Genomic DNA, 12453 nt, shown 5'->3' on the forward strand with positions numbered 1-12453 from the left:
GTGGATAATAGCTTTTTGATTCTATGTAATGTTTATGGTTACAACAATGTAGCTCAGAACAAACTTTTATTTACTGAGATTACCAATCACCTAAAAGAACTATCTCACAAATACTCCACAAACAATCTTATATTAGGTGGAGATTTCAATATGGTTTATGACGAATGGCTTGATAGATCACCTTCTAAATTCCATTCCCATCATATAAATTAATTTTTACACAACTTCTGTCTAAATCTCAACCTAATAGATCCTTGGAGATTAGCAAACCCACTTGTTCAGTCCTTTTCGTGGTTCAAGCCTGATGGTTCGGCTAAATCGCGTATCGACTTCTGGCTAATCTCAGACAGCTTAATGCAGAATAGTGTAGATGTGGGTGTCTCAGCTGCGCCTTTAACCGACCACTGTGTGATACATTTCAGTGTCACTCCTCAACTTAAAAACTCTTATAATAAAGGTTACTGGAAGTTTAACTCATCCCTGCTTACCAATGAAAATTTTAGTAACGAAATACTTCGACAACTAGAACTTATTTCAACTAATGAAAACATAAGTTCTTACACAGAAAAGTGAGAATTCTTTAAGTTTAAAGTACGTCAAATCTCAATTAAACACAGTAAAATAATAGCTCATCAGAACAAGCAAAAAGAAACTGAAATTATCAGAGAACTTAATCACATCTGCTCGAAACCCTTTTTTAATGATAATGACAAACAACGTAGAAGTATTCTACAGTCTTCTTTAGACGATATTCATACTAAAAAGGCTAAAGGAGCATATCTGAGATCCCGAGCCAAGTGGATCGAGGATGGCGAAAAAAGTACAGCATTTTTCTGTAGATTAGAAAAGATAAGACAAGAGAGAAATGCTATAAATAGTCTACAAATTGATAGTCGGCTATGCACTGACCCTCAATTAATATCTAAAGAAATCTTTACCTTTTACAGTAATTTGTACTCCTCTTCATACTCTAGACCATTGGCTGAGGCATTTTTTCAATCTATCAAACACCTGATTCCTAAGATTGATGAAAATTTTAAAAAGACCTGTGAGGGCAAAATTACCATTGAAGAGTTAGAGCATTAAGTGCTTTACCCAAAGATAAAGCACCAGGTTGTGATGGTTTGACCAGTAACTTTTACAAACATTTTTGGGTTCATATTAGAACCCTTGTGTTTGGAATGCTTACAGAAATATTAGAAAATGGTTCTCTCACACACACTATGAAACAAGGGGTAATTACACTCATACCAAAACCTGGGAAAGATCCGACTCTTCTTGATAATTTAAGACCAATTACTCTATTAAATAATGATTATAAACTTCTAACACATATTTTTGCAAACAGGTTAAAATCGGGCATAACTCAAGTTATTTCTGACACTCAGTCTGGATTTATAAAAGACCGCTCAATCCATAATAATATCCGCCTTATTTTGGACTTGATTGACTACAAATACCTAATTGAAAACCAAGGTTTTGTCCTATTTTTAGATTTTTACAAAGCCTTCGACATGATAGAGCATGAATTTATGTTTCAAGCCCTTGATTTGTTGGGTTTTGGAGGTAACTTCATTAATTTAATCAAATTACTGTATAGAGATACTAACAGTTCAGTGTGTCTTCCACGTGGCACCTCACAAAGATTTAGGATTTGCAGAGGAATAAAACAAGGATGTCCAATCTCACCATTGTTGTTTATTGCAGCAACAGAAATGCTTTCCATTCTGATTAAAAATGCTGATTTTGGTAAGATATCTATCCTGGGTAAAGAGCTCTCTATCAGCCAGTTAGCCGATGATACAACCATTTTCCTAAATAACCTAAATGAAATCCCCAAAATTCTGCAGATTATTGAAACGTTCTCGAAAGCTTCAGGGTTAAAGCTGAATTTAAACAAATGTGAGATCTTACCCTTAAATGATTGTACTATTTCTAACACTTTTAATATTCCTGTTAAATCCACTGTCAAATATTTGGGTGTGTATATAACCAAGAATAAGACTGATTTAGATAACCTTAATATTTGGGAGAAAATTCAAATCTGTAGAACTCATTTGAATAACTGGGCTCAGCGAGACTTTTCGATTCTAGGTAGAATTTTTCTCACCAAAATGGAAAGTATCTCCAGGCTAGTATACCCTGCATATGCGGTAGGAGTGCCTAAATCAGCAATCAAAGCTATTAACCAGCTAAACTTTGATTTTATATGGAAACGTAAAACCCACTATATTAGGCAAGGTAATTTAGTCAAACGTTTTGAAGATGGAGGTTTGCAAGCTATTGAATTTGACAGCTTAAACGGCACCCTAAAAATAAATTGGCTTAGGTCATTTTTAAGAAGTCAAAATAGCCTTTGGTTTCACATTCCAAGCAAAATATTCTCAGATCTAGGCGGAATTAACCTTTTACTTAGATGTGATTTTGACATAAAAAAAACTCCCCATAAAGCTCTCTTCCTTTCACCAGCAAGTTTTATTATACTGGAAATTAATATACAAACATAACTATAGCCCACACAACACTCCCCTATGGAACTGTCGTTACATAAAAGTTGGAAACAAATCAATCTTTATGGAAAAATGGTATGATAAGGGCATCTGGTCAGTGATGCACTTGTTAAATGATAGAGGTAAAATTTTATTAGAAGATTTTACCGCCAATTATGATCTGCAAATAAATAACAAAGAATTTCAAAAAATTACTAAGGCTATCCCTCAAAACATTCTATGTACAGCATATAATCTTTTTCAAAACCGTGACTATAGATCCCTTGATCTCCCTGAACTGTTGGTAAATGGGCATAACATAACAGCTAACAGTCTAAAAAACTCCCAAATTAGGGAATTATTTACTAATGTTTTTTCCCTTATAGATCCAATCCAAATTCCATCTCTCATCTGTTCTCCAGTGATCGAAAGAAAGAGATCAGAAAAAATTACCTAAAACTTCCCATTCCTCCCAAAGCTAAGGAGGTCCACTACAAAATCCTCTCTGGTATTTACCCTTCCAAAGAATTTCTCAGACGTCGCTTTGCTATTGATGATAATTGTTGCTCTTTTTGTAATGGGGATATTTATTTTATGATTGTATATTCTGTAAAGCCCTGTGGAACGATGTGCACTACTGGCTCTTCCCTAAGATCCCAAACTTACTTGAATTTTCTAAAAATGATATTATGTTTGGTTCTCTAAGAAAAGAAAAGAAGCTTGAAAATGTTTTAAATGTAATAATTATTATGGGCAAATTCTTCATTCACAAATGTCGTTTTCTGAAAACAAAGCCGTCTTTTTTTGCTTTTCACAAAGAACTCTGCCTCTTTCTCTCATCTGTTAAATTTCTGGACAAAAAACAAGTTCTGGATTTGAATCATATGATTGTTGAACTAGATCTGTTAGAAAACCCCTAAGGTATAACTTTTTTTATGTTTTTTAATTATCTGTCTTTTTTGTTTATTTGTTTGCTTATTTGTTTACTTTGATTCTGTTTGGGGTTTGTTTTTATTTTATTTATTTATTTGTTGTTGTTTGTACTTCCTGTTCATTATCCTTCTTCTATATGTTGGAATTCAGCCTGTTCTGATACTATTTCATGTTGGAAAAACTGAATCTTTGTAGAGATTGCCATAATTGTATAATTGTACATTATATTTTGTGCAAATAAAAAAAACAACAACAACAACAACAACAACAAAAAGGCGCTCTCTCACCCAGGAAACACACAGTCGCAGAGAGAGCGCGTCACCCTGTAACCATGGCAACCGTAACGCTGCTGCCTGGAACAACAGAACAAACAAAACCCAAACAGTCCTGACCCGCGACCAGTGTTGGGTAAGTTACTTTGAAAAAGTAATTCAATTATAGTTACTAGTTACTTCTTCAAAAAAGTAACTCAGTTAGTAACTGAGTTACAATATTATAAAAGTAATTAATTACTAGGAAAAGTAACTATTGCGTTACTTTAAAAAAATGTTTAAATATGTAAAACAACTTGGATCCAGTCTTAATCAAAGTTACTAAAATAATAAAAAATAAATTACTAAACATACTTGAACATACTAAAACATATATGCAACTCTCTGTTATAAAACTAAATATATAATTGAAGTAAATAGGCACCTTACAGAAGGAACTAACAGTAAACATTAATATATATGTATAAAAACTATTCAAATGTTACTGTGATAATATGACAAAACACCAATCAGATAATATTCTATAATTGTAAAGAGAAGTATTTTTTAAATTTGTCATGAATAATACAATAAAACACGACAGATGTGTCAGAACCTTTGATATTTATTGCACATAAACAGGCTGCAACTGGCTGTCAAATAAGCATTAAATTAAATTATGCTTTTTAAGCAATGTAGTGCAAATTAAATGAGCCGAACTGTAACAGCTTTAGAGAACTCTGGCTAAACAAGTATTTTCCTCCATGCAAAAGTAAATAGTTGAGATGATTTCAATTTAACACAGAAAAAATACACTGCATAATAAAACTAAAACATTTTTATAAAGTGTAAAAATGTAAACAGATAATACAAAGTGTCAACTCCATGGCCATTTACAATCTATTTGAAGTCAAACGTGCTGTTCTTGCAGTAGACGTATATTAGAGAGTCCTGTTTTAATGTCTTCTGCTTTTTTAAAACATGGAGAATTCTTATTTGCCACATCCACAAACCCCTTACATCCATTCATCCTAGCCATTAAACCAGTGGTTGTATCGCAAAACAAGGAGCTTCTCAAATTTCTCATCAGAAAGTCTGTTCCTCTTTGGAGAGAAGACGAGCTTTCCCAGGCTAAACAGTCTTTCTACTGGTGCACTGGATGGCGTGGCTGCATTGTATCTGAGTGAAATATTCTTTATCAGTGCATATCTATTCAGAGAGTCCATTCCATGTGATCCTGATTTGAAATAATCTATGACTTGACTTTCTGCAGTAGCAGAGGTGTCGTCCTCATCTTCAAAGGAAAAAAAGTCATCCTCTGTGGCTGAGTCTGTGCTAAGTTGGCATGTTGGTGTGCTGGTACCTGCTCGCTGGTCTTTGTCAAGGACAATTTTCCGGCACTCTGCCAGCAGACTTGCCTTGGCCTTGTCCTTCCTTTCCTGTGTCCGCAGCCAACGTAGTTTGAACTTGGGCAGAGTCACAGCAGCCAAGAGAGCATCTTCACTTTCCAACACCTCCGAAAATCTTGTTTTGATTGCCTGAAAGTAAAGTATGTAAAGCATATATTATACAACCTATCTATACACATAGACACACACACCACATTATATATCATGTGGATCTTTAAAAATATATTGCATTTTACATTACATTTTTCATAATTGTTCTTTTTAAAGTACATGGTTTCTGTTCTTGCTTTACAGCAAAAGGTCTGCTTTCTAGTCATACAGCTTTAAAGCGTAGAATAAGATGTATAAACTAACAATATGCATTTTCCATCCATATGTATAAAATGCAATTGATTAAAAATACAAGTTCTTACTGTGACAACTGCCTCTGGAAGATTTTCAAGAATTTGCAGGCCACTGCTCAACTCCAGGGTCTTAAACATCAATGTCTCCAGTGTGGGTAGGAGTATCCCATAAAAAGTGTTGTCTTCTCCCTGAAGAATGTCCAGGGCCACTGTAAGTGGCCTCATGACAGTGCAGTACTCCCTGATGAACTGATGTTCCCGCTCTGTCATGGCTGTCAACCCAAACTTGGAGAAGATGGTGTTCAGCTCAACAAGAGAAATCTCACAGATTCGAGCCAGGGAATCATAAAACGAATTCCATCTTGTAGTGCAAGGAACTAGCAGTTTCTTTCCTATAATGCCATCCACTGTCTCTGCAGCCACTGTTGAACGACTGGCCTTGTTCCATAACCCTGTGCACTTTGTGGTAGCGCTTCTATATACTGCCTTTGTTTCTGTTTGTGAAAGTAGCCACTTGTCAACATCATTACAAGAAACAAGACTTAATGTGTGTGATGCACATCTCTGGTGTGGCGGCAGAGTGATCATCACACCTACATTTTCATCGTTGTCATTATCATCACCAACACTGTTTTTTAAGGCATCATTCATGTTTGTAAAAGTTACCTCGTCCTCATCATTCTCAGAGTCATCAACTGGCTGGTACTTTTTGAAGGCCTTGACAAAATTAGAGCCATTGTCCGTCACAGTTGATGTTATTTTGTGGGATATGCCATAGTGTGAGTGAATGTTGTCCAACTCAAGAGCAATATTATCATGCGTATGGTGACCCTTAAATCTTCTGCATGCCAGTGCTGCTTTCTCTCTCTGCATGCTGTGTGGATTTATCCAATGTACTGTTACACCAAGATAGCTTTTATTATATGCAGTCCAGATGTCTGTTGTAGTGGAGACGTATTCTAACTCATTAAATGTCTTTTTGAGCTCGACATTCATTTTAGCATACTCGGTGTTGATGTATTTGGAAAAAGTCTTTCTGCATGGTGGGCCGACCCCTCGTCTTGTTGGTATCTTGGCAAGAAGAGACTTGAAGGAATCCGACTCAACTGTTGATAAAGGAAGCATGTTCTCAACGACATACCTGGCTATCAATTTGTTTAATTCAGTCTGTGTCACAGTCACAAATGTTTGTGGAGAAGAGAAATCAAGCTTAGACTGGTTGGATTGCATCGCTACATCTCCATCGCTCGCTGAGCTCATGTTAGCCTCACCTGGGTTTGAGCTGCGCCTGCTAGCATCAACACCGTCGTTCTTGGCGACCAGTTTTGTTGAAGCATGTGACGTTAAGAGGTGCTTCGTAAGATTTGAATTGCTTGTAACTGATGTTGAAAGACACTTTGTTCCAGGGCATAGGTTACATTTCACATACAGATTCTTGCCTTTTATCTCTTTGAGTGAAAAATAATGTCTGTACCTCCACTTAAAAAATGCTACCTTCGAATTATCCGGGCTCTCCATGACTTTTGTTACTGTGCTATCTGTTTGTATGTGAACATCCGCCCAAGTCTACCTCTGATTGGTTTACTACCTTACTCTTACACTTTTTTGTTTACTACATAATTCCATATGTGTTCATTCACAGTTTAGATCCCTTCAGTGAGAATCTAAAATTTAAATAGTCATGAAAATGAAGAAAAACAATTAAATGAGAAGGTGTGTCCAAACATTTGACTGGTAGTGTAACTAATGAAAAATAGTGTGCTTTATTCATCTTTACCAGACATTTATAATAATAATAATAATAATAATAATAATACATTTTATTTATAGGTGCCTTTAAGACCCTCAGGGTCACCTTACAATAACACAAGAACAATAGCAGCAATAAAATAAATAAAATATAAACATGGCAAAATAAAATTTAGACAAAGGGTAAAAACCCCCATAACAAAACACAAGCATAAAAGTATAAAAGGAAGTATAAAAGCTGAGCAAGGTAAAAATGGACTAAGGCAGATCAGGTGTATGCAATTCTGAATAGATGGGTTTTGAGACGTGATTTAAAAGTGGTGAGAGATGTATGGAGAAGATCGGATAAATATGGAGGAGCGAGGTTATGAAGCGCTTTGAAAGTGAGAAGCAGGATCTTGAAATTGACACGGAGGTGAACCGGAAGCCAATGAAGCTGTTTAAGAACAGGTGTTATATGTTCAGTGGAGCTAGTTCTGAAAATAATACGAGCAGCTGTATTTTGAACCAACTGCAATTTATGGAGGGATTTATGAGGTAGATGTACTAAGTTTTACTTAGTACATTTCATTTCATTTCTGTGGTTATTCTAAAGTTACTGGGTTAGGGTTTTTGTTTAAACAAAAAATGTTTACAAAAATATTGTTTTACTACTTGGAAGTCATTAAAATCAGTGATTGCAACTGATATAGCCCTATTTGTTTGATTCCTTCTGTAGATATGGGTCCCAATTCAATCCAACTCAACACAAACTTTGAATAAATATAAGTGCAGTGTTTCTGTAATTTCTATACAAGATGTAGCACTCATCACAAGTCAGCCTACAGTAGTTATGTCATTTTATGACAACACGTTAAAGAATTACTGTTGACAGTTTCCATCCATACATCTTCTTTTCCGGGGCCAGGTCACGGGGGCAGCGGTCTAAGGAGAGAAGCCCAGACCTTTCTCTCCCTGGACACCTCCTCCAGCTTGTCTGTGGCAACACCAAGGCATTCCCAGGCCAGCCGAGAGATATAATCTCTCCAGCGTGTCCTGGGTCTGTCCTTGGTCCTCTTCCCGGTTGGACATGCCCAGAACACCTCATCCAGGAGGCACCCAGGGGGCATCCTTGTCAGATGCCAGAACCACCTCAACTGGCTCCTTTCGATGTGGAGGAGCAGCGGCTCTACTCTGAGCCCCTTCCGGATGGCCGAACTCCTCACCCTATCTCTAAGAGAGAGGTCAGCCACCCTTCGGAAGAAGCCCATTGCTGCCGCATGTATCCATGACCTCATTCCTTTGGTCCCTACCCACAGCTCGTGACCATAGGTGAGGTTAGGGACATAGATCAACCGGTAAATTGAGAGCTTCGCTTTTACACACAGCTTTCATTTCACCATGACGGATGGTACAGCATCCACATAACTGAAGTCACAGCACCAATCCGTCTGTCGCTCCCTTCTCCCATCACTCGTCAAGATGGGGCAGGAACTCGTCGCTGACCTGGAGAGAGCACTCCACCCTTTTCCGGCTGAGGACCATGACTTCAGATTTGGAGGTGCTGATTCTCATTTCTTCACACTCGGCTGCAAACTGTTCCAGTGCAAACTGGAGGCCATCACCTAATGAAGCCAACAAAATTACATCATCTGCAAAAAGCAGAAATGAGATTCTGAGACCACCCAAATGAAAGACTTCGGCCACTTGGCTATGCCTAGAAATTCTATCCATAAAAAATAACATAATCGTTGACAATGAGCAGTCCTGGTGAAGTCCATCACGCTCTGGAAATGAGTCCAACTTACTGCCAGCTATGCTGACCAAGCTCTTGCAATGGTTATATAAGGATTGAATGGCCCCTAGTAATGGGCCAGACTGCTGAAGTACCTCCCACAGGACACTCAGAGAGACACAGTCAAATGCTTTCTCCAAGTCCACAAAACATATGTAGACTGGTTGAGCTAAACTCCCATACACACTCAAGTATCCTCAAGAGGGTACAGAGCTGGTCCAGTGTTCCACGACTAAGGCCAGCATACCAGGGAAGCTGAGGAGTGTGATCCCCTATAGTTGGAACACACCCTCCGGTCTATTTGTGGCTTTAAGAAGCAACTGGACTTCTTTCAGTTTCTTGAAGATGTTTCACATCTAATTTGAGAAGCATCTTCAGTTCCAAGACCAAATGGTGGAGAGTCCCAGATATTTAAGCCATAGTGGGAGTTGTCCTTTAAGAAAGTCGTTCCACAATTGATCATATGCCTCATTAGATGAGTGAAGGTGTAAAAGAGGGTGTTTAGTCATTATCAATAGAGATTTCGGGTGAAACCATTTTGAGACCTTGCCTCACCCTACCATATAAATCAGCCTATCATATAAAAACCAAAGAGATTATCGTCGACTTCAGGAGGCACAGCACTAACTTAGTCCCCCTATACATCAACAGTGAGTGTGTGCAGAGGGTCCACACCTTTTAGTTTCTTGGCATCCTCATCTCTACTGACATCTCCCGGACAGACAACATCACAGCAGTCATCAAGAAGGCCCAGCAATGGCTGCGCTTCCTGAAGGTCCTCAGGAAGTACAAACTGCACCACCTGCTGTGCTGACCTTCTACCGCTCGTCCGCTGACGAACTGCATTACAGTATGGTACGGCAGCTGCACAAAGTCAGATAGAGTGAGGCTTCAGAGAATAGTCAAGGCAGCACAGAAGATCATCGGCTGCCCTCTCTCCTGCCTGATGAACATTTATTCCTCCTGCTGCCTCAGCAGAGCAACAAATATTATCAAAGACAGCTCCCACCCTGGTGTTGACCGGTTCAACCCTCAGGGTGCATCAGCACAAAGACTGACAGACTCAAAAATAGTTTCTTCCCAAAAGCCATAACCACCCTGAACTGCCCTCTGTACGCAGTATACACAACTACCATCACCACTGTGCAATATTTAATTTACATACCCACACTGTAAGTATATAATCCAACTTATTTTTTCCGATTGTACATTTGATATTTCTTGAATACGTTTCATATTTTTTAAATACTGCTCATATGTGTATATGTATATGTATAGTGCTGCAGAACTGTATACCCCCCCCCCCCCCCCCCGCCCTTCCCCCTTTCTTTTCCAGCATGTCAGCATGTCATGTGCATAGTGACAAAAAAAGAAGCATTCTATTCTATTCTATTCTATTCTATTCTATTCTATTCTATTCTATGTAACTTATTGAGATCACCACAGGTGTTTTTCTGGATTATGATTTATGTTCTGATTATTTAGTGATACTGTTTTGATTATTGTTATTATTGCAGGTTTAGTTCAGTGTCAAGACTGTCTCACTCTGTCTAGTCCGTGTCTTGTTTCCTGTTTTACTTTGAAGGTTCATGTTCATGTCTGATGTCAGTGTGTTCAGTTTTACTTATCCCCTGTCTCGTTAGCCTAATTTCTCCCAGCTGTGTCTCCCTCCTGTTTCCCACTCCCTGATTACACCTCTGTGTATATAAGCCCTGTGTTTTCCTTTGCTCTCTGTCGCGTCATACCCTTAGATTGTGCGTTTCTGTTTCCAGTCTTTCATTGTCAGTTCATGTTTTGTTTCATCACCAGCGATAAAGCTGAGGGTTTTTTTGAGTTGCAATTCAGTGTCCGAGTCCTGCATTTGGATCCTCATCTCCACCTGCCCGCACACAGAGCCCTGACAACAACAGACCGGTCTGTACCATCTGTCATGATGAAATGAGAGCTGTGTGTAAAAGGAAAGCTCTCAATTTACTGGTCAATCTATGTCCCTACCCTCACCTATGGTCACGAGCTGTGGGTAGGGACTAAAAGAACGAGATCGCGGATACAAGTGGCAGACATGGGCTTCCTCCGAAGGGTGGCTGGCCTCTCCCTTAGAGATAGGATGAGAAGGACGTTGGTTTGTGAGCTCTGCACTCGAACCCTTGTATTTACCATATTACTCTGCAAAAATTATGTGATATTACTTCACATACGAGAGCAACAACATATTAGAAAACAACCATCCTAGTCTATGGACAATATGCCCCAAAAAATTCAAGCCAACAAGATGAAGCAGGACACGAGGGCCTCTCAAGCAACTGCTGGCCCAGCTAGCCTAGCATGCTCAAATGCCATGGAGACAACTGCGGGCGAGCAGCAGGTAATCCTGAAGGAGCTGCAATTAATAAAGCAAGAATTACTGGAGAAAATAGATGAAAAGGCTGCAGAGACCCAAACGGAGCTGCGTAACGTCGTTGAGGGGCTCAATAAAAGACTGGATAAGGTTGAAAGCCACACATCTGAGTTGGAAAAGGGAGTCACTGCTAATTCCGACTCTATAGCAGCTATGGAATCCGACATGTCCAGCGTGAAAAAAGAGCTTGCCCTGCTAAAGGCCCAGTGCGAGGATTTGGAGGCTAGGTCATGGCGCTGCAACGTCCGCGTTATGGGGGTAAAGGAGGACAAGAGCAGGGAAAACACCGATCTGAATATGTGTCGGAAATGCTGAAAAATGCTCTTGGTCTGGAAAAATGCCGACTCTGGATAGGGCGCGATAGGAGTTTGTTCTGAAGAAGTTAACGAGCGCTTGATATATGTCCAGGGCCAGTACTCGCTCTCCCCCCCGTTTTTTTTTTCCTGCACTGACAATACATAGTTTGGAGTAACTGTGAATGGCCGAAACAGGTACGAGATAATAACAACAATTAACCCTAGAGAACCCATGGGGTCAAATTTGACCCCATGGTTTTGCTAGAAAACCAATGGGGTCGGATCTGACCCCATGGGTTCTCTAGGGTTAAACTCTACAGAGTCCCGTTTATGCTTGGGATATGTGTTGTTATATCACTTGTTGCCGGTTAGATATTCCAAAGTTCGGTCTAATAATACTCTGCATTTTGGTTTGGGTGTGGACTAGCATGGTAAGCATTTAAATAGTTTGAAGACTGAGAAGATGGACTGGAATCACTGGAAGGATAGCAGTCTGCTTTTGAGACCGGTTTTGTTTTGTTTTGTTATTGTTCTTGTCCCACCAACTTAAGCGATCAGCCACAGCGGATTTTATTACAGCAATAAAGGATGAAGGTGGGAACATGCTTACCACCCCAAACAATATTAACAGTCAGTTTAAGTCATTTTATGAACATTTGTATACTTCTGAAGCCTGTGATGCAGCCTTAGTGGAAGACTTTTTCAGTAATTTGGCTATGCCCACACTAGATGACTCAGATAAATCCAAACTGGAGAACGACATTACGACATCAGAAATAAATGAGGCCATTAAGAAATTGAAATCTGGTA

The sequence above is a fragment of the Pelmatolapia mariae genome, linkage group LG13 (assembly GCF_036321145.2).
Source record: "Pelmatolapia mariae isolate MD_Pm_ZW linkage group LG13, Pm_UMD_F_2, whole genome shotgun sequence".
Lineage (NCBI taxonomy): Eukaryota > Metazoa > Chordata > Actinopteri > Cichliformes > Cichlidae > Pelmatolapia > Pelmatolapia mariae.